We start from the raw sequence: 22,651 nt of genomic DNA, 5'->3' as shown, positions 1-22,651 counted from the left end.
GAAATCCATGAGAGACAAAGATTTTGAGGAAATCACTTTCACAGAAACACTGCCAGCCTGGGTGGGAAGGAACAGAGAGAGCACAGGATGAAAGGAGGCTGCCAGACTCCCCAGATTTTGCTGGCTGGAAGTAGGCTAAAAAGCTCCTCAGCTGCAAACATGGGCAACCTTTCCTTCCAAACAAGTGCAGTGTAGATGCGGGGACCAAGAGCCCAGACAGGGAATCCAGAAGCCAGGAGAATTCTCCCCAGCCCTGGAAACCTGACTGAGAACTCCCAACCTTTACTTTTCTGGATTTGGAATTGCTACACAGTCAAGATGCCTTTTATCTGCCATTTCCTCCCCTTGAAAACTGAAATGTCTACAGCTGCATCTGGTGCCTGCTCCACCACGGGACAGGTCACTAATCTCTTAACTTCCTGGGCCCATCCATGGAGAGGAATTTTGTCCCAGAACCTGAACCGAATGATTGCACCATGACCCTCCGCTGACCTTTGACCTGATTTAGATGTTGACATTTCAGGCTTTGAGCTGATGCCATGAAGCTCCGAAAATCTTAGGTACCTAGAGCAGGTGAATGACTTCTGCACACGCGAGGGAGGCAGGGGGGCATGTGGCAGACTCCCAGGTGCCTCCAGGTGTAACTGCCTTTTATGTAGTCATCTCCCCTGAGTCACAGAGAAGGACTGGTGACTGACTTCTAACCAACGGCTATAGCAAAGGTGATGGGATGTCACTCTAGGGATGACTCACATCACACAGGACTGTCTTTTGGGGAGACTCGCTGTCTCCCTCACTGGCTCTGAAGAAGCCAGCAGCTGCCACAGATCCTACAACTGAAAGGAGCTGAGTGTTACCAAACACATGCGAGCAGGGGCATGCACGCTCCCCCAGTCAGACTCCGCATGAGAACCCACCCTGGACATAACCTGGCGACCGCCTTGTGAGACCCCAGCAGGAGAGCCGGCAAGTCCGTCGCTGGACTCCTGACTCACGGATTCGTTGAGATAATAGGTGTGTGTTGTGTTACATTGCTGCAGTGGGGGAATTTCTACACAGCAGTAGATAACTAATGCATGCAATTTATTCCTTTAACATAAGTAAAGAGTGTGATGCCAGTTAAGTAAAGATTTTAGTGGTCACACAATTATTGGTTTGCATCATTTTTATTAATTTGGGCATATCTGTATTAGTCAATTTCCGTACTGCTATAAGGAACTACCTGAGACTGAATAATTTATAAAGGAAAGGGGTTTAATTGGCTCACAGTATAGCATGGCTGGGGAGGCCTCAGGAAACTTACAATCATGGTGGAAGGGGAAGCAAGGCACCTTCTTCACAAGGTGGGTGGAAGGGGAAGCAAGGCACCTTCTTCACAAGGTGGCAGGAAGGAGAAGTACCCATTGAAGGGGGAAGAGCCCCTTATAAAACCAACAGATCTCGTGAGAACTCACTATCATGAGAACAGCATGCGGGAAACTCTCCCCATGATTCATTTACCTCCACCTGGTCTCTCCTTTGATATGTGAGGATTATGGGAATTACGGGGATTACAATTTAAGATGAGATTTGGGTGGGGACATAAAGCCTAACCATATCACTATCTTCCTTGTTGTTGTAGAGATGGTGTCTTGCTATGTTGCCCAGGCAGGTCTCCAATTGTGGGGCTCAAGTGATCCTCCTGTCTTGGCCTCCCAAACTGTTAGGATTACAAGTGTGGGCCACCACACCCAGCCTGAGCATATCTTTAGAACATTTATAGCCCAGTTCATTAATAAAGAGATAAATGATACGACTTTAACACAATTTTTCATGTAGTCGTAATTTTTCCATATATTTTAGTCCTCAAGTTTTAGTTGTTACGATTTAGTAGATGAAACTTAACATAAAGCTTCATGATTGTAGTTCCAGCTACTCAGGAGGATGAGGTGGGAGGACAGCTTAAGTCCAAGAGCCCAGGAGCCTAGGGGTTCATGGCTGCAGTGAGCTCTGATCGTGACACTGCACTCTAGCCTGGATGACAGAGAGAGACGTGTCTATAAAAAAATTTGTTTTAATTAAAAAAATAAGAAAGACTTGTAGGATGCAAAAGTATTACTTATTATGCTTTCATTTTTTACCGTTTGCCAGACAGCTCCCTGCACTTTGCAGACTTTACCTTATTCCCTGAGCAATCCTGGGAGGAAGGTGTTATTACCAAGTCTCATCTACAGTTGAAACAACTGAGGCTTGGAGAATGTAGTAACTTGCCCGAAGGATAGAGCTTGATGTGAGCCCAAGTTAGATTCACCCAAAGCCTATGTCCTTTCCATATATTATGCTATTTATTTACTAAGTTTTTAAGCTTTAGAGGAAAAGATTATTTCCCCTCAGTTTTATTCGTTTATTCACTTTCAGCAACACATTTTTAAAATGAAGATCTTTACATCTTTTTAAATTATCATAATTATGTTGAACACGAGACAATATAAAGGCAAGCATTTTCTTTTGTTCTTTCAGCTAATATTTTAGAGTTTATTAGTTAAATGTCATATAAATACAAAACTAATCACTTTTATATTGCTAGTATTTCTAGTTGTTTGCTTCTCTCTCTTCCTTCCTTTTTTTTTTTTTTTTTTTTGAGACAGGGTCTCACTCTGTCGCCCAGGTTAGAGCTCAGTGGCACAATCATAGCTCACGCAGTCTCGACCTCCTGAACTCAAAAGATCTTCCCCCTCAGCCTCCCAAGTAGCTGGGACCACAGGCACATGCCACCACATCTGAATAATTTTCTGAATTAAAAAAATTTTTTCTTGTAGAGATGGAGTGTCACAATGTTGCCAAGGCTGGTCTGGAACTCCTGGGCTCAAGTGATCCTCCCGCCTGGGCCTCCAAAAGTGTTGGGATTACAGGTATGAGCCAGCCAGCTACGTTATTTCTTATTGTTTCTATAAATATTTGTGTCACAAAGAACCTTGCATTTTATATTTATTCTGGATAAGAATGAGCTTCAATTAAATTAATGTTTACTGAGCAATTGCATTAATTCAACTTATTAAAGTCAAATTCAACTTTAATAAGTAAATTCAGTTAAATAAGTTAAAACTTTAATAAGTTAAGTTCAACTTTAACAAGTTAATAAGGGGATAAATTAGATGTGAAGACTGGCTCAAATGAGAATGGGAGGTATGAACATTTACACAGTGGATGGTCAGAGAAACACTGAAGTGAATTTGTTCATAGATACCAAATAAGTTAGTGTCCCACAAGATGATAAGCCATAACCTTTAGCGTTATCTTTTCTCCTGGACAGAAATCTGCATCTCTAATGGATTAATGTCTGCCATATAACTTCCTATAAGTCCTTAATCTTTAATCAATAGTAAGCGATGAGTCCTACCAAATATATTCACCTATATAGAAAATCCACAGGTGCCTGCTAAACAATGCCTCTATCTGACATCAACAAGAATTGCCATCTATCTTTTTAAATTTTTTCAAGTTTTGGATAATTTGTCATAGTCTAAGAAATATCTCTAAAATAATTTTATATTTATAGATTTCTTTTTGAGTTCATATGGGAAGTATATTCATGTGAAAAAAAAAAGAGTCAAAATGTGGTGACTGAATCTGGTATATAGAAGATCTTGTTCGCAGATACTATCATTTGTAAAAGTTAAGAGTTAAAATTGCCCACAAGAATGAAATTTTCATTGTCTTCCAGTGGTTCTTGACTTTGACTTACCTCTCAGTGAACTGTGAGCCCTGCAGAAATATTGAAGTGTAAAGTCATGGGTCCTGGGGAGAAGAGAGAAGTGGAGAAGAATGGAACTTCTTTGAAGGTTGAGGGTCTGGTGCGACACATTCCGGGAAGTCAATGCAAGCAGTTCTTACTCGGGAAAATGCGAAAACCTCCCAAGGTTTCAACATGTTGGTTTAGAACTAAACCAACCAAAAATGTTGGTTTAGAACTAAAAATATTGGCTTAAAACCAAAAATGTTTGTTTAGAATTAAAAATAATGGCCACTATATTGAATGCATGTGTTTTTCAGATTCCAGTTTAATTAAAATCAGTGAGACAGAGTGGTTTTATCATTGAACCTTAATCAAATTATTCTGACTCAATGTTCAGCGCACAACACTTGAAATATATCAATGAAGACATATTTGAATTAATTTTCACTGGGAAAGACAAACTGATAGAAACATAAAGGCACAAAAAACTAAACACACACACACACACACACACACACACACACACACACCCCAGAAGAAAGTCACCTTAATGGGAAAACATCCATGCTTCACTACAATTCCCTTTAGCGTTAAAGTGATCTGTAGTCCTCTCTTCTTAAATTTTATCCTTGTACCTATGACGATATATTTATGATTAAATATAGTCTCTTTCTACAAAGGGAACTTATCACATATAAGTAAATCATAAAGAAACAATTCTCAGGTCTCGGGTAATGCTTAGCAAATACTCCTTTGCACAAACAGTGCAGACGTTCTAAGTTTTACTTTTAAAGCATTTTGCCACTTGCTTCCTAAAATGTTTAAGATAAACACGCATAAAAGGCCCAGTCCTGTTGGAAGTTCCTTTACATGGTTCCCTAAGTTCCGGAGCGCATCTCTGTGTGTGGTCTGCTGGGAAACCCCGGGAGGAAGGAACCTGTGGGGTTCCCAAGGCCCTCGGGACCCGGAACAGGACTGGCCCTCTCTGGGCAGGCGGGGCTGGCTTGGGGGCGACGCTGCCAGGAGCGCGCGGGGCCGCGTAGGCGCCCGGGGAGACGCACTTGCCCCAGGCGGCAGCCGTGGGAGCCCGAATCCACACCCCGGAGGATGAACTGTCGTTTGCAGAGTTAAAACGAGCTGTCAGTTGTCTTCAGAAGTTTAGACGGGAAAAGGCAGAGTTAATCCTTGCTGGACAAACCACTGCTGCTTCCAGAAAAAACCACCTGAGAAGGGTTTAAAATGGGAGGGGGCGCTTTCCTAGGAAGCGGATTCAGAAAAACAAATACAACTCAATAGATTACAGTAAAATAAAATTGGAGGGCGCCAAAGGAACATTTGGTTATTCAAAAAGCTTGTTTTTTAATGAGAAACGACTTCAAAGGCGCCTTGGAAAGTGGGTGGGACGCGCACATCTCAGCCGTCACAAGGCAGGTGGGGCCCCCCGGGCGGAGACCCCGGAGGGCCTTTGCCTGGGAGCTACCCCCGTCCCCAGGCAGGAAAGAGCAGAGGGCGAGACCACGGGTCCCAGCGTCTGCTCCCCTCACCGGAGCTTTCTCCCTGGGGTGGCGGCCGCCGGGCTCCAGGCGACACAGCCGGTCGCAGGGGAAGGCGCCGCTGCTCGGTGTCCGCGCGGGCGTGGCGGCCCCGCTGCGCGCTCATTAGCGCCCGCTCCGCCCAGTGGCTTCCCGCGGCTGCGTGTTTACTTGTCATTTTCTGGCGGCTTTGTTTCCCACCCAGCTCCGGAGCCCGGGCTGGCCGCACTTTCTCGCTCTGGTTTTCTTTTTCTTTCCTCTTCTTTTTTTTTCGAGACAGGTTCTCAGTCTGTCGCCCGGGGCTGGAGCGCAGTGGCGCAATCCTAGCTCACTGCAGCCTCGACCTTCCGAACTCAAGCGATCCTCCTGCTTCAGCCTCCCCAGTAGCTGGGACTACAGATGTGAGCCACTGCGCCAGCCTAATTAAAAATTTTTTTTTTTTTTTTTTTTTTTTTGTAGAGACGGGGTTTCGCCGTCATGCTCAGGCTGGTCTCGAACTCCTGGCCTCAAGCGACTCTGCCGCCTCGGCCTCCCAAAGCGCTGGGGTTCCAGGCCTGAGCCACGGCGTCCGGCTCTCTCCTTGCTGTTAGGCCGTTCCAGGTCTGGCCCAGCCTCCCAGTGCGGAGCCCCCAGCCAGTGCGCCGCGCTTGCGTCCTCCTGGTGGGACGGGTGGTCGTGGCCCAGACGCCCCCGGACAGTCGCTGTAGCCGCCCCCATGGTCTAGGGGTCACACTGTCACCAGGACGACCCCAGAACTGGGAGCCCGGGCCCCCCAGCCTTTGCTCCGGGAGGCCCCTTGCCCAAGGGGCGGCGGGAACAATACCTGCCCCTTCAGCCTCTCAGGACTTTGGAAATTCTACCACCCGAACACCGTGTCCCCGAGCCCGCTGCACCTCCCGGGGGTCTGATCGGATTGACGCTGAAGCTCAGGAAAACCTCCGTTTCATTTTATTTTGTTTGGGGAAGAGCCCTGCGAACGGCCCTGGGGTGCTGAAGGCTCTTCCTACAGAGGGAGGTTGCACGGACCCACCTCGGAGGCGCGGCCTCCCTGGGTCACAGCGATGAGGCCCTGCTGTAGAAATTAGACTGAGGCCGGGCGCGGTGGCTCCAGCCTGTAATCCCAGCACTTTGGGAGGCCGAGGCGGGCGGAACACGAGATCAGGAGATCGAGACCATCCAGGCTAACACGGTGAAACCACGTCTCTACTAAAAAAAATACAAAACATTAGCTGGGCGTGGTGGCGGGCGCCTGTAGTCCCAGCTACTCGGGAGGCTGAGGCAGGAGAATGGCGTGAACCCGGGAGGCGGAGCTTGCAGTGAGCCGAGATCGCACCACTGCACTCCAGCCTGGGCCGCAGAGCGAGACTCCGTCTCAAAAAAAATAAAAATAAAAAATAAATAAAGAAATTAGACTGAAAAAAAGTCTGATTTCTGCTGATGACGCTACATTTTCATCATCTAAAAAATGTCCCTCTCTCTTTATAGAACTTTATAGACTCCTGTGCATCCCTGATTCTATTCTTCCCCAAAGGAAAATGGCCAGTGTGACCCTCACCTTATAAACCCTCGGGTAAATTAGAGGGCGCCTCTAGGCTCACTGTTCTGAGAAAGCTCTCCAGCGATCAGGCAGCCTTGTCAGTCACGTGCGCTCCATTGCCTAGGAGATGAAATTATATTGAAAAGCGTTCATGTCTGTTTTCCACGAAACTGGCAAATACATGGTTTATTATCATAAGCAGCATATTCCCATATGACAATTGGTGTGTATAGTGTAAGAATGTTCTAGAGTCTCCATGCCAAAGGAAGGTAAAATTAGAAATTGAATTTTAAGGGAAAGGTGTGTTTATCTACTTCCTCTCATTGTCCTCAAACCTTTTCTTCCCCCTCTATAAAGCCCCCCTTCTTTCTTCTATCATCCTCCCTCCCACCAAGAATTCCCCTTATATTAACTCCCAGGTATGACTACTTAGCTTAAAAAGAAGAAAAACAGTCTGTCTGACTTAATTGTTCCCTTTAATTTTTAAAATATATATGAACCCTTAGAAATTTTCAAAGGTGTGGTTTACTTTTTTGGTGTCAATTACTGTTGAAAATAACTGTTTCCTGACTAGCTAGCTGCAAGTTACCCAGCTGTTACACTCCGCTGGTTTGAAAGATTTTAAATTTTAAATCACACACACACACACACACACACACACACACACACACCCATTCTCTTTGAAAATAAGAGTATAGGGTTGCAAAATGAATTGACCAAATGTGCAATCTTGAAAAATATGATTGACTATGAAGATTTATGGAAGCTGATTCAAAAGGAAGCTTGTGGAACAGAAATCAGAGAAAAGCTCCAGAATACAAAATTTAGAAGTCTGTATATTTCCCATTTTTTTATTGTGGGTTTTTATAAATGTTTTAACTTTTTAGCAATTAGTTCTGGGAAGTGATATCATCTGTCTTACATTTGGGTTAAGATTATAGAACAGCTCTTTTATAAAGACTGTAAAACTGGGTTGATTTTTAATATTTTGGTTTTTAATAAAATAAGCACTGAAAAATAGTGCTTATATGTTAGATATTTTCCTTTAGTGTCCCCAAATCAATGATAACTATAATCACTGAGAATTACAGTTCAGAGTGAGAAAAAACTACACATTTTTTTTCCTCAGGGAGTTATGAGCTCGGGCTGTCTCTCTCACCAAAGTGAATAAATTCATTTCAATAAATGTTGAATATTTACCTTTTGCTAAGAACTGTGCACAAATACATATGATATACGGCCAAAAGAAAAAAAAAACCCCCAGCATTCTCCGAAAGTCTTCTAGTATTTGAGAACATGAGATTTTAAAGTAAGGCTGCAAGGAATTTTGGAACTTAAACTCACTCTATCAAGTCACATAACAACTGACAAAGTCACACAGTGGTTTCGTCTCAACAGAATCATTTACTTTTAGGGGAGCATAGTTTTAAAATTATTAGTAAATTATTAAATTATTTTTTAAGTGTGAGATACCTATAGTTTGACAGTCAATGAAACTCAGACCAACTCCATTTAATAGAATGAATGAATCGTTCTCTCATTGAGTGGCTTGTGAAGTTTTGGATAAATTGATATTTCAGGTGACTCACATAGGAATTCTGTGGAGTTTGATAAATACACGCTCCCTTCTCTGAGGTTTGTAGTATTCTATGATAAAATCGTCTTAGATTCTTGTATAAATGTTTATTAAATGTTGACTCTGGCCAGGCACAAAGCTAAGCCATGTCGGTGCAGAGGTGAACACAATAAGCTGATTTCACACCTTTTTCTCTTTGCAAAATGCTGGGGCAGAGTCCTTGTAGGTAGCACAATCTTCACTCCTTATGCATTCATGTTAATTTCCTGAACAAATATTCTGGGCTCACTTCTTGAAGATTCACTGCTCTTACTTAAGTTCTGGCCTTTCCAGGCCATATTATCTTTCATGCTACTCCACATATTGGTAAAGTGCTGCTGTCATAAAATTCCTAAAGAGGCCGGGCGTGGTGGCTCACACCTGTAATCCCAGCACTTTGGGAGGCCAAGGCGGGTGGATCACGAGGTCAGGAGTTCAAGACCAGCCTGGCCAAGATGGTGAAACCCCATCTCTAGTAAAAATACAAAAATTAGCCTGGCGTGGTGGCGGGCGCCTGTAGTCCCAGCTACTCAGGAAGCTGAGGCAGAGAATAGCTTGAACCCGGGAGGCGGAGGTTGCAGTGAGCCGAGATCGCGCCACTGTACTCCAGCCTTGGCGACAGAGCAAGACTGTCTCAAAAAAAAAAAAAAAACCTAAAGAAATTTTATTCAAACTTGCAAATTTCTTAAATAACTTATGACATGAACTGCTAACTTCCTGAGAAGATGTAAATATTTAAACATTGTTAGTAGGGGCTGGGCGAGGTGACTCAAGCCTGTAATCTCAGCACTTTAGGTGGCCCAGAAGGGTGGATCACCTGAGGTCAGGAGTTTGAGACTAGCCTGGTCAACATGGTGAAACCTAGTCTCTACTAAAAATACAAAAAATTAGCCGGGCATGGTGGCGGGTGCCTGTAATCTCAGTTACTCGGAGGCTGAGGCAGGAGAATGGCTTGAACCCGGGAGGCGGAGGTTGCAGTGAGTCGAGATTGCGCCATTGCACTCCAGTCCGGGCAACAAGAGCGACACTCCGTCTCAAAAAAAAAACTTCATGCATTCCATTGTGAGCTGCCTGTTTATGTGTGTGAACAGGACTCAGATCCGTGAGCACTCCCTGGCTGTGAATCTTTTTGAATGGACACAGAAAGCTAGGACCTCGGAACAAAGGTTTTAAATTAGAAACAGAAGGCAGCGAACAAAAAACTTTTCTCACTACTGAAATCCTGTATCGGTGAAGGTAAAAAAGAAAATTCTGTTGTGAGTTTAGAAGTGTATTTGTCTTTAACATATTGCTCTCAGCCATTAGGAATTGTTTTATGTTTTATAGAAGTCCGGCGTGAAGGCCGGGCGCGGTGGCTCACGCCTGTAATCCCAGCACTTTGGGAGGCCAAGGCGGGCGGATCACGAGGTCAGGAGATCGAGACCATCCTGGCTAACACGGTGAAACCCTGTCTCTACTAAAAATACAAAAAATTAGCCAGGCGTCATGGCGGGCGCCTGTAGTCCCAGCTACTCGGGAGGCAGGAGAATGGCATGACCCTGGGAGGCGGAGCTTGCAGTGAGCCGAGATCGCGCCACTGCACTCCAGCCTGGGCGACAGAGCCAGACTCCGTCTCAAAAAAAAAAAGAAGACTTGTGTGAAGAAGGCGTCCTGATTGCAACTGGACATCTCAATGGGCGTTTGGTAATTAAAGGTCTGCTATAGTCATGGGACTAGACTTAGGAAGGAATCTTAGCATGGAGAGAGAGCAACCTGTCCATAAATATTCACAAAAGGACAATGGTACCATTTTCTAGAAAATACTGGACTTTGATCTAAATAGGTGTCTACAAATATTATTTACTATAATTATGGAATATATAAATTGTATATAAAAACGTGTCTTTATGTCTTTATCAACATAAAAAAGTTAATTTTCTCTAGAATTCTAAGAATGAATAACACATCAATAAAATTTTTTACATGATGATAAATTTAAAGAGTTTTCCAGATGTATATCTTTATATATATGCATATAAAAATGTTATTGAATATTGAAATATCAGAATAAATCTTGCATAGTTGAAAGGACTATACATTTCTAGTTTTACACCAAAGGAAGAATTTATTGTTTAAATATTAAAGCTTTATCCTTAATATTAAGCAGTATATCTCATTGTGAATTTATATTCTTTTTTATTTACAGGCTAATGAAAATTTATAATATCAAATGCAATGTTCTACTACCACATGAGCAAATCGGCCTTCTTGATGGTGCTAAAATATCTCTTTGCAATGTCTAATCCTGGACCCTGGCTTTTGGCTGCTCCTAGGAGAAGGAAACCAGGCCCGTGGTACACACTGATAAGGACAGTGGGCTCCCCCAGGAAAAGCAGATGAGATTTCTCGTATGGATGACAAATGCGTTATCTAACATTATATTTTCATTTCTCTTAGGGAATATTTTTTGTATGTCTACTGTGTTTCCATCTTTTTCATCACTTAGCATTAAAATATTCATTCAGTAAAGTGATTGGTGTAACCGGCATTTAAAAATTCTAATTGCGTGCAAAGTAATATTTTGCATCATCCACATAGTTTCATTTCAAAGATGTACGAAAAGATAGGCATGATTCCTGCCTTAGAAGAGAATGTGGTCCGAGCGCGGTGGCTCACGCCTGTAATCCCAGCACTTTGGGAGGACGAGGTGGGAGGATCACGAGATCAGGAGATCGAGACCATCCTGGCTAACACGGTGAAACCCCGTCTCTACTTAAAAAATACAAAAAATTAGCCGAGCTTGGTGGCGGGCGCCTGTAGTCCCAGCTACTCGGAAGGCTGAGGCAGGAGAGTGGCGTGAACCAGGAAGGCGGAGCTTGCAGTGAGCGGAGATCGCGCCACTGCACTCCAGCCTGGGCGACAGAGTGAGACTGTCAAAAATAAAAAATAAAAAATAAGAATGCGGTGTGACAGTCTCAATTTGCTAGACAGGGTGGTATTTGGTGGGGGCCAGTCTGTCCGATGGTTGAACATGGCTGAAAGTTTCATTTACAAATGTGCAGCATTCTCTAGAGAGAAGACAAAATGCTGTCGTGACTGTAGAGGCAGAAGTTCCAGTTAACACTTTGAATCAAAATAAATCTTACATATTAAGCTAGGAAAGGTGGTTTTTTCCAATAGTGTTAGAAATACGAAGCTTTTGAAAGAAATCATCTTTATTATCTCTGTAAAAATCAAAGACTTTAAAGCATTTTTGGTGTGGTTTTTGGTTACCCCTCTGTATTCAAAGACCTGAAATCAGTTTATTTGTCCATAGGTATATACATAGCTATAAAAGTATTTAGTGCTAGCAAGAATGGGATAGATTTTGGTGGACAACTTACGGAATTTCATGAAGGTTTCAAAACAAGGATGAAAAATGTAGTCCTTTTTAAGAATGAAAGCTCAGCTGGATGGTAAAGCTCTAGAAGCTGTCCCATAGTAAAGACTAAAGCAGGTGTATCTGAGCCTGGAAAGAAAGGTCCAAGGGGAGGTGTAAGTAGCCTGAAATACCTGGGGTTTGCATGTGGATTTTATACTTATTTCATGTTTTATTGACTATTCTGCTGTGGACTGCACTGTGTCCTTCTCATCTCCAAAATTTCTATGTTCAAGACCTAATCTTCAATGTGGTGGTATTTGGAGGTCACCTTTGGGCAGTGACAAGGTTCAATGAGATCATGAGGGAGGCCTTACAGGGGACTGATGTTCTCTGCTGTCTGCCAGCCAGGAGGAGGCCCTCACCAGAACTCAACCATGCTGACATCCTGATCTTGGACTTCCAGCCTCCAGAGCTATGAGAAAATAAATTTCTGTTGTTTAAGCCACCCAGTAGGTGAAATTGTGTTACAGTAGCCTGAGCTAAGGCAATAAATATTCCAATAAATATATTTCGTATTTATTCTAGGTAGCATCAGAGACCAGAAATAAGGCCAATGGGAATAATTTACAAAGAAGTTAAAGTTCAGTTCAATACGAGGGAAATTTTATTTTAAATTTTTTTTGAGACAGCGTCTCACTCTGTCACCCAGGCTGGAGTGCAGTGGCACAATCTTGGCTCACTGCAACCTCCCCCTTCTGGGTTCCAGCAATTCTCCCACCTCAGCCTCCCCAGTAGTTGGGATTACAGGTGTGCACCACCACGCCTGGCTAATTTTTGTATTTCTAGTAGAGACGAGGTTTCACCATGTTGACCAGGCTGGTCTCGAACTTCTGACCTCAAGTGATCCACCTGCCTCGGCTTCCCAAAGTGCTGGGACTACAGTCGTGAGCCACCATGCCCAGCACTAGGGAGATGTTTTAAAAAGGGACTCAAGGTGTATCCTGGGTCCAGGCTGAGCCCTGGTAGCTTGGACGTGTGTAACCCTAAACTGGAGGCTCCCTCCTCTCCCCCCATAAAAGGATTTTGGTCTTGTGACAAAGGTTCATCTAAGAGGGCTGTAATGTTTCTTCCAATTCAGAATGTGTAATAATCTAGAGAGAAAAAGCAGCTAGAAAAATAAAACCACACAATGTGAGAAATAAGCACACTACGTAGAAAACCCCCTATTCAGAAGATGACTGGAATGTTATCCGAGTCCCTAAACCGGAAGCCGCTATGTGAGTGTAAGTGCTTTTTAATGTGTAATGCTACAGTTTTCAGTGTTATAGTTTTTATGGGATGTTCACATGATTTTATATTTAAAAAGCCCACAGCCAAATTTAAATAAGACTTATTTTACAGGGATCAATCTGTAATAGTGCTATGAAAAAAACCGTAGGGAACAAACGAAAAAGACAAAGTATCCTACATAAAACAGTGTAATAAGGAGGAAAGTAGTTCTTACCTCGTGTCAAAGCAGCGAGGTAGGGGCTAGGATGATAATCTCTAGGTCCTGTGTGATACACTGAGCCCGGCTAAAGGCAGATGACTAAAATAATAACACCAAGTATTTATCATGTTGTTTCAAGAATTGCTCACGGATTATCTCAGTTCTCACACAAAGCCTGTGAAATACCTACGATTTTTTAGCAAACTCATTTCACAGATGAAATGGAAACAGGACTATCCAGTAACACTCTGGCCCAGGAGAATCCAGTTAGCAGCGTGGATGTCTCCAAACCTAGTTTGTCTCCAAAATGCTCAGACCTGCCTATGTGCTGCACCACCCACACAGTGAGGAACACAAAATCATACAGGGGCACGTAGAAGCTCTTCTTTGTGACCAGTAACTGTGAGCCCACCCATTCCAGTATCAATACTTATTAATACAATGAAGATGAAGTGACTTTCAAATCTGAAATACCCTTCTGATCATTGCTTTTTGCTACATTCTAAATACTTTCACCAAAAACCTTTCTGTAGAAGGACCCTCAGGTGAATTTGGAAATTGGTTTCACACTCCAGGAGAGCTGGTGCAGCTCACAGCAAACTGTGAGGAAGCCCCGGGCTTTCATGTGGGCCGGCCTCGGGGCAGGCCGTGGGGCTCCTGTGTGGTTTTCCTGCACCAGGCAAACAGATCTTTGGTTCAACCTTGTTAGTCCAGAGCTGACTGAAGGAGGAGATTGTTCACAAAAAGGTGAGGAAAAAATAAAACTGAAATGAGGCAAGACTTCAACATGAAAAGGAAAAGTGCCACTGGAAATTAAATCTAAAATGAATGTAAGGCAATTGCTTTAACAATTTGTCAACAGGCAGGACAATGAAGCATAGACAGCCCTGCTTTGGAGAAATGACAATGGAGAAAATGAAAGAAAAATAGAAAGTAAGAGCAGAACAGGGCCAGCCCCTCTTAGGTTCACGCACCTATCTGCGGACCCAGTGGGTATAGTTTTACACTTTTTGCCGGTGCAGTTTCATGGTTTCTGTCTAAAACCATGCAGCAGCACAAGGCTGTGGCTTCTGTCACTGATGTGATTGAAGTTAATGTGACTTCAGCCGCTGTCATGAGGTGCTGGATGAAATTTAACCAATAAGCCTTGGATCTGCGGAATTACTTGAACTTCAAAAAGTCCTGGATGGAATGCCCTTGAGCTGCAGAAGCCAATGCCCTTGAGCTGCAGAAGCCAATGCCCTTGAGCTGCGGAAGCCAATGCCCTTGAGCTGCGGAAGCCGGCTTTCGTGGACTGTGAGCAACTTGGCCAGGGCAGCATGGGTCCCACAGGAGTGGCCACGTTTCACCTTCCAGAAACGCATGCATTTCAGTGGCACTGCCAGTGGAAACACGAGATTTGGTTGGGCACAAAAAACTAAACACCTGTCCACTGTGGAAATGACTCCTTCAAAGTCAAATTTTGGGCTCTTTGTTGAACTATATTGGGAGGGCACTTTTGATCATTCTCTAAATACTTATGATTATCTTCTTGATACTTCTGTATTGCCAGATAAGGTGTAGGCATGGATTTGCCTTTCCCAGACAGAAGGGTCCTGCTCTTACCTGTTGGGAACTGCTCTGAAAGTCTGGGAGGAGATTGCTGGTATTTTTGCTGTAAAGTGAAGCTTTGCGCTTTCTGCAAGGTGGGTGCAGTTGCGGTCACAGCCGCTCCTCTGCGTCTTGGTCTCCACTCACCTGTCTTTGTGGAGAGCACGTGGCCTCACACACAGAGAGACGACACATGGATAATTAGGTACACAGATGTGCTAGTTTGAGAAAATTGGAGGTTTCTTAAGTGTTTTGGGCCATATTATTCACCATAATCAGGGACAATAATCTATCGGTCCTGTGTGATACACTGATCCAGGATCAGCAGAAGCCCCTAAAACTTGCTAGAAGTGCACATTTCCAGGCCCACCCCAGACCTACTGAACCAGAAACTCCGGGGCTGGGGCCCAGCAGTCTGCTTTTTAACAAGCTCTCAGGGTTATTCTCACACAGCCTGAAGTTTGAGCACCGTTGCCCTACAGGCACTAGCTCAGCTCAGGGGGTTAAATATCAGGATTTAATTAATTGCTAGGAGTTCCTCCTTTAGGTCTGCTGATAGTAGGCTGCCTGACTTTAAATAATTCACTTGAGGGCTTGTTTCCAAAAGCAGACGGCAGAGCACCCCTGCCAGTCAGCTGCGGGGGGACTGGCTTTGAGATGCTTGTTCACCAGTGGAAAACGGTTTGACCTGTCCAGGCACCTAGTGAGCAATGGCCACTGAAAGATTCATCTGAAATTAAGCTGCTCTACTCTGCACTAGGGCTGACCCTGGCTACCTCAGCACCAAATCTAAGCCTGTGGGCTATGAGGTGAAACTGCTCAGGAGCACCTCTTATGGACCCAGTGTGGGGAGGATGAGGGAGGAGACTCATCTTCATGGGTGTGTGAATCACCCTCTTAGCTCTTCTGTGTAATACAGGTCCCTGGACTCCTGAATCCTCCATAGGTCTTTTCGGTCTTAAATTCCTTTATTAATAACAACAGTGGCTAATGTTTGGAGGACACTTGGACACCTTGCGGAGGACTTCCGTGGCCTTCTCTGCAGATGCTGTGCTCTACTCCCAATCAGCTGAGACCCATCTTCTTAATCTTTGCAGCGTGTGCTTCAGAACTGGCACCGGACAGGCGCTGCATGAACACTGCTGCAAGAGAGCAAAGGAGAGTGAGGAGAAGAGAAAGAGAAAGGCGGGCAGGAGGGGAGGAAAAAAGGATTGGAAAGGAAAATAAAGCACTTAAACATTTTTTTTTTCCTTTTTTTGAGACGGAGTCTCACTCTGTTGCCCAGGCTGGAGTGCAGTGGCACAGTCTTGGCTCCCTGCAACCTCCATCTCCTGGGCTCAAGCCATTCTCCTGCCTCAGCCTCCTGAGTAGCTGGGATTACAGATGCCCGCCACCACACCCAGCTAATTTTTGTATTTTTAGTAGAGAAGGGGTTTCGCCATGTTGGCCAGGCTGGTCTCGAACTCCAGACCTCAAGTGATCCGCCCGCCTCAGCCTCCTAAAGTGCTGGGATTACAGGCGTGAGCCACAGCGCCCAGCTAAAAATCATTTTATAAATCATAGAAGAGAAGAAGTTTCTTAAAAGGGGGTTTGTGAGAGGCTCAGGGACCTCTGAGGGTGGTTTTGGGATGAACACAGCATGCTGGATAATTTTACAGACTTGCTCATGTGAAAGCCAGGGTTTGACTGCAGTTTTCCAACTCTTCAAACAGACAAACTCTTTTCAGATATCGAGTGAGCAGAGTGTTGCTGGGCATGTAGGGGGCGCTCAATAAAGATTCCTTGAATGAATGATGGATTCGGGATGAATGACCGATGCTCCCTAGAGAGGCAGGTGGAGTTGCCTGGAAGTGTGCACTGTGGTTCTGGGGCCCCAGAGTTTGACCAAGAGATGTGAGGAGGGGCAGCAGGGGCTTGCTGGGAGAAGTCTCTCTTCTTCTGACAGCTCCCTCTGACTTGAGCAAACCTGGCCACCTGCCTAAGTAGGAGCAGGGGCCATCCCAGCAGGAGAGCCCAGGACAGTCAGAAATGGGTCTGGCATTTGGTAGCTGTTCACAGATTGAAGTTCCCAACACACCCACCTAAGGGCCCCTCCCTTCTCGTGCTGAGGCTTCTCTGTGGGCAGAAGGGGCAAGCCCATAGAAATTGTCTCTTGAGCATGGGAGGAAGAAACTGAACCCACTGCCAGTTTTGTAAAAAGAAACAGACCAGCATTCATTTCCAAGAGACTGCTGGATGACTCTGGAAGCATCGCGAAGAGTGGCCTTTCCTTTCTGCCCTGGGAAGCCTCCTTCCTGCCTGCGCTAGGATCTCAGGCCCTGTGCATGGTGTTGTAAGGAATTCCTAATTACCTGTGAGCTCTCAGGTGACAGGTGACACCTCACAGCTCTCAAGAGAACAAGTTGCCTCCTGACTCTGAGGGCTGTGCACCTGCTGACAGTGGGGTCTGAGCCACATTTGTGCTGCTTCTTTCGAGGAAGTCAAGTTGAGCTGTGAAGTTGTAAGGCCGGCTTAGTCCGTGGCTCGTCTTTTTTTAATCAGGCCAACTGTCAGCAACTCGTGTGGGCCCTCCTTGCAGAGACACGCAGGGAAAGCCACCGATAGGCTCTGCACATTTATTTACGTACATGAACCACACTGCCATACCTGTCTGCACCTCTCTCCCACTCTCCTCCCACTTCTCACCACATCTATGCCTACCCAGGCCCAGGCCAGGCTTGCCTTTTGTCGAATTCACTGTCTCTGCCGCCCCTTCTCCCCAGCACACACCAAGTAGTCTTGTCCTAGGACAAGGGCTGGAGCCATTGCGGGCTTCAGTTGTCTCCTGCTGTGTAACAGCAGGCCCGGAAGCCTGGTGGCGACAGACAACAGCGCTGTGTATTGAAGGGGTGGCTGGGGCTCAAGGGGAGGGTCTTTTCTCCCAGGGCTCGATCACGATCACGGGGCCTCACTCTGCTGTGAGCTGGGTGGACTCGACTATGTCAAAATGGCTTCAGAGGGCCTCTGGCCGCTTCCCTCCCTCCCTCCCCGCCCTTTCACCTTCCTCCCTTTCTCTTTCTCTCTCTCTCCCACTCTCCACCTCCCCACTCTGTCTCTCTCTTTCAGTCTGTGCATCTCCCTCTCTTTCCCTCTGTCTTTCTCCGTCTTTCCCTGTCTCTAATCATCTGTCGGTCTGTCCCTCCCCATCCCTCTCTGACTTTCTTCAGTAACAAGGTCCTTCATTTGGAGGGAGGATTCCTTCATTTTCCCTATGGACGGGACATCTACAAATGTTTTCAGTAAGGATGGAAGGAAAAAACAAGCTATGGTAACACTGGGTCTAGGATGCTAGGAATAAGAATTTCTGCCTGCTTTCGAAACGTCCAGCCCATGGTAGGAATGTGAGAATGCTCTCCATTTTCTGGCCCCCTATGACCGACGATCCAGCAACCCACGAATCGGCCCAGACCTCACATGCACCATGTCGGCTTCCTCCAGCGTCGCAGCTATGAAGAAAGTGGTTCAACAGCTCAGGCTGGAGGCTGAACTCAACCGTGTTAAAGTTTCCCAGGCAGCTGCAGACTTTAAACAATTGTCTGCAGAATGCTCAACATGACCCTCTACTGACTGGAATATCTTCAAATACAAATCCTTTCAGACCCAGAAATTCTATTCCTTTTTGTAGTAAAATGAATCTTTCAAAAGTTTCCCAAACTTTTTTTTTTTAATTGTACATTTGTGTACAATTAACTTACACCACGTAATTAGCCTCTGTGATACTGAGGTTGTGTATGGGAATGTCTTTTCTCTATGAAGATGAAGCTGCTTGTGTGTTATTGGTGTCTTATGATCAAGTGAATATTCAAAAGAGAGCTAAATTTGAAGCCTGTACAAAAGCTGACCCCGTAACACATGTTCCATAATATACAAACTTCTCTTTTCGTCAGTCCTATAACACCTACCTCTCTGAATTTCCATGAATTTCTATTTCACAAGGGTAATTGTTTTATATACACTGGCAGCAGCATACAATAAAACTTAGTCTAAAAAAAAAAAAGAAATGGTAGGAAGATTCTTTCATCTGGCCATTCTTCACTTCTTTTTATTTTTCACATCTTTTAAATTTTCATTTTTATTTATTTTTCACGGTTTTGAAGCCTTTAGAGTTTAGCAGTGAAGTTTTGGTCATTCAACTCAATTACACCACGCATTTGTTTTTGGTGGATGGTTAATGCTGAAATCTTCATTTTCCTGAAATGTAAGTGAAAATAATATGTTATTAATCTATTGGGAATCAGAACCTTTTGAACTTCAAAGATGAAAAGGCAAAACAATTACAGTTATATTAAATATAACTAATTTGACTTTGCCTAGTTTTGAATGAAACTGAAATTACACATATTGGTTCAACTTTTCTAATACCTTTCTAATCTATTGACAGCCTGTCCCTCCCTATTTTGACAAGTCAGCTGTTCTGAAAGCATACCTAGATACTCAGAAGCAATAAATAATATGGTTTTTGTTTACTTAGTGCTGTTTTACAAATATTGTCAATCACTAATATCCATGTATAAGGAAATTTTCAAGAACCTAAGATAACTTCTCTAAAATTGGTACAAAATAACAGCACCTTTTGGGTATCTATTATTTGTAGGCATTTGTTATATGCTGAGACTCTAGATAGATACACAGACTATATTTATTCAATTGGCAAAAAGTTGTATCAGTTACCAAATACATATGTGAAAATACATTTTTAATTCCAGACATGTTGAAATGCATAATAATACCTCCAAATAAGAGGTGTTTTATTTTTGTGAATTGCAGTGAGGTGCATCCCAGCCAGGATCTGGAAGCTCCCCTATCCTCAGAATGGAGCATTTGATCTTGTTTACAGGCCCAGGGGTCCTGCCCAGAACCAATCTTCTGTCTGCCTCAATCAAGAAGAACCTTCGCAGCCACATCTCAGGGGCAGGGACATAGACTCTGCACTGTGGCTTTGAATTCCTAGGGGTATTTATCAACTCGATGATTAAACTGGGACTGAATGTGGTGAAACATAGCTTTCTTTCCTAAGATGTTAATTGTACGTTTGTGTGCAATTAACTTACGCCACGTAATTAGCCTCTGTGATACTGAGGTTGTGTATGGAAATGTCTTTTCTCTATGAAGATGAAACTTCTTGTGTATTATTTGTGTCTTCCCTATTAGGAGGGGATATTGTTCTATATGTGAGAGTGTTATTCACACATCACCCGTCCACCCATCCTCCCATCCATCCATCCATTGAAAAACATTCATTTGTGTTTTTACAACAGACACTTAAAGAGATTCTGTGAGAGAGAAGCAGATAAGCCAGCTTCTCAAGTGACTAAATTTTGGTAATTTTTAAGCGTCTATTATACGAAAACTTGATTTGAATTTCAGAAGGAGCAGCGGATCAGTTTTTAAATGTGATAATGTGTGTGCATTTTATTTCACTGTTTTTCAACAAAACATTCCAATATGAGAAAGTATCTAAGGAATCAGAAATAAGAGCTAATGAGAACATTTCCATGGAAATACATTCTGTCTGTTTATTTCCTCTCTGGTTGACTACCAGCAATTCTCTGTTTCTATTTTCCTTCGTTTCACTGTAGGTGTCCTTCAACATGTGCTAACACTCTTCACTAAATGTACAAGAAAGGTTAGAACTATTTCTGCAAAGATGTCCTGCAAGGTAAACAATGCAGCACTCTTTCAGGAGCTCCTACAATTCGACCTTTAAAGAAATTTGTGTAGCCACAAGGTCCCTGAGGGTTTAGGCAAACCCTGAGAAGAGAGAGGAGAGAGGTGGCCCTCTTCACGTTTTCCTTGTGATTTCAGCAGGCGGATCATCAGTTGTTTATAGCTTCCTCTCTTTTTCATTCTATCTTACAAAGGTAGAAAGGGTCTGATTGGCGTAAAAGATAGACAGAGGTGAGGTTTTCATGAAAAATAGGATTCCCTGGGGAGAGGACAGAACATCATCCCTTCCAGTATGCAGTGACCACATTTCAAGCAAGTTTCTTCTGTCCCTGGAGCTTAAGGGCGTAGATTCCTGGGTGCTCAGACCATAAACAGCCTTCAAGGCACTTAAAAAATCTGCATTTTGTGGGTGTTGGCAAAATGCACTCTTCTCTGGCTTTCTCATCTGCCATCTGTTCTTTGTGTCTGAGCTTCCCTTTGAACATTTGCCTTGGCTTGTAAATACTTCGAGTTACTTCACTTCGGGTTTCAAGTGGATTCCATTTTGCCAAATGCACTTGCGGTTGGTTAGGCGATTCCTAAGACATTTTCATTTCTGTTAACCAGACTTGGCTTTTCTAGGTACAACACCAAAATGCAGACTTTTTTGTTTGTTTGTTTTTGAGACAGAGTCTCACTCTGTCGCCCAGGCTGGAGTGCAGTGGCACCATCTCGACTCACTGCGACCTCTGCCTCCCGGGTTCAAGCGATTCTTCTGCCTCAGCCTCCTGAGTAGCCAAAACGCAGATTTTAGGGAGCTTAAGACTCCCCCAGGACCTGGCGATTCTGATGACGACAAGAGCAGAGGCCACCTTTTCTGTCTCCTTTTGTGATCTCCTCCAAGCCACGCTGCTCTTAGCTCCGACTCTCAAATCTCAGAGAGCCCATGAGAGCCACGTTGGGCCTCCCCTCGCGGAGAGAAGGGCTCTTAAGTGGCCTCCAACCCTGCTTTCCTCCTTCACCTCCTCAGGGTCGAGCCAAGGCGCGGGAACTTGAGGGGTGTCTCCGGTCCCTACCCAGCATTTTCAGGGCCGGCTGCCCTGGGTGCTGGTACCTGAGAAAATTCATTGTTTCAGGGTCTGTGTTTGGAGAAACCCCCGACCCTAGGCTGGCTTGGGCTGCTTGAAGGGATCCCCTCATGTGCTCCGTCAGTGATGGGGACCCCAGGGTCTCACCGTCCCTATGGAATCCCCGCCCACGCATTTCTTCCCGGAGTCTTCCCCCAGGGATGGAGGGCCTCATGAGGGTTTTGCCACAACTGTGACTTCCAAAAACAAACTTGCTAAGTCCCTTTGTGACGAGGAAGGAACCCGATTTCCTTATTGTGTAAGACAAGCAGAAGTAAGACTACAATGGTGCCGAGCTGCAGTTAGAAACACGGTGTTCGCCCCTCCTCAGGTGACCTGGCAACTGTCTCTGTGCCGGAGCCCCAGCTTCTCATTTCCAGGCCGCACAGCCTTGTCCCCCTTAGCTGTCTTTCCTTGTTCTCTCTGCCCTGCCATAGCAGCCCCCTAGCACCTCGGAGCCCTGGGCGTGCTTCCAGCCCAGCGCCTTTGCACCTGCGCCCCTTATCTGGAGCCCCTTCCCCAGATGCCCCCCGCTAACCTCTCAATTCCTGGGGTCTTTGCAGAAAAGGCTCAGACTGCGTGGCACCTGCAGCTCATCCATGCCACCTCCACACTCTCCCCAGCCTGCAGTGCCTTCTGCTGCCTCACTTTCCTTTCTTAGCACTTATCACCATCTAACGTAATTCACATTTTATCTATTTATCTTCTTCAGTGTTTATTTCTACTAATATATCCCCAGTCTAGACTAGGTCCTGGCATTTAAGAAACACTTGATGAAGTAATGAAAAGATTAGGGGGTTTTCTAGGGAATCTTAATTTCCTTGGCAATGCTTTTCATTTTATTTTATTACATGCAGTTTCTGAATGACGAAGGTGACCTCACCTGGTTGTCATCTTCAGAATCATGAGCATAAGATAAATTAAGGCTGTTTAAGGACATAGTCAAACCTAGCATTCAAGACCTTCTGTCCTGTGGCCATGGAACAACTCTCCCAGCTCCGCTGCGGCGGCTGGCGGGCAG

General features: G+C 44.6%; 2 long non-coding RNA genes across 2 annotated transcripts; one reads left to right on the top strand and one right to left on the bottom strand.

Moving 5' to 3' along the window:
* The first annotated feature begins 863 nt into the window (after positions 1-863).
* LOC129398137 (uncharacterized) lies at positions 864-3,999 on the top strand. Its single transcript, XR_008625854.2, has 3 exons — positions 864-1,014; positions 2,799-2,891; positions 3,704-3,999. It is a non-coding gene; the product is annotated as an uncharacterized LOC129398137 (long non-coding RNA).
* Positions 1,807-21,810, bottom strand: LOC130541637 (uncharacterized). Its single transcript, XR_008955720.2, has 5 exons — positions 21,739-21,810; positions 14,834-15,960; positions 4,262-4,350; positions 3,725-3,777; positions 1,807-2,013 (listed from the first exon to the last, which is right to left on the bottom strand). It is a non-coding gene; the product is annotated as an uncharacterized LOC130541637 (long non-coding RNA).
* Between the last annotated feature and the right edge of the window lie 841 nt (positions 21,811-22,651).

The sequence above is a fragment of the Pan paniscus genome, chromosome 5, assembly GCF_029289425.2.
Source record: "Pan paniscus chromosome 5, NHGRI_mPanPan1-v2.0_pri, whole genome shotgun sequence".
Taxonomy (NCBI): domain Eukaryota; kingdom Metazoa; phylum Chordata; class Mammalia; order Primates; family Hominidae; genus Pan; species Pan paniscus.
This window is presented reverse-complemented; position numbering and strand designations above follow the sequence as displayed.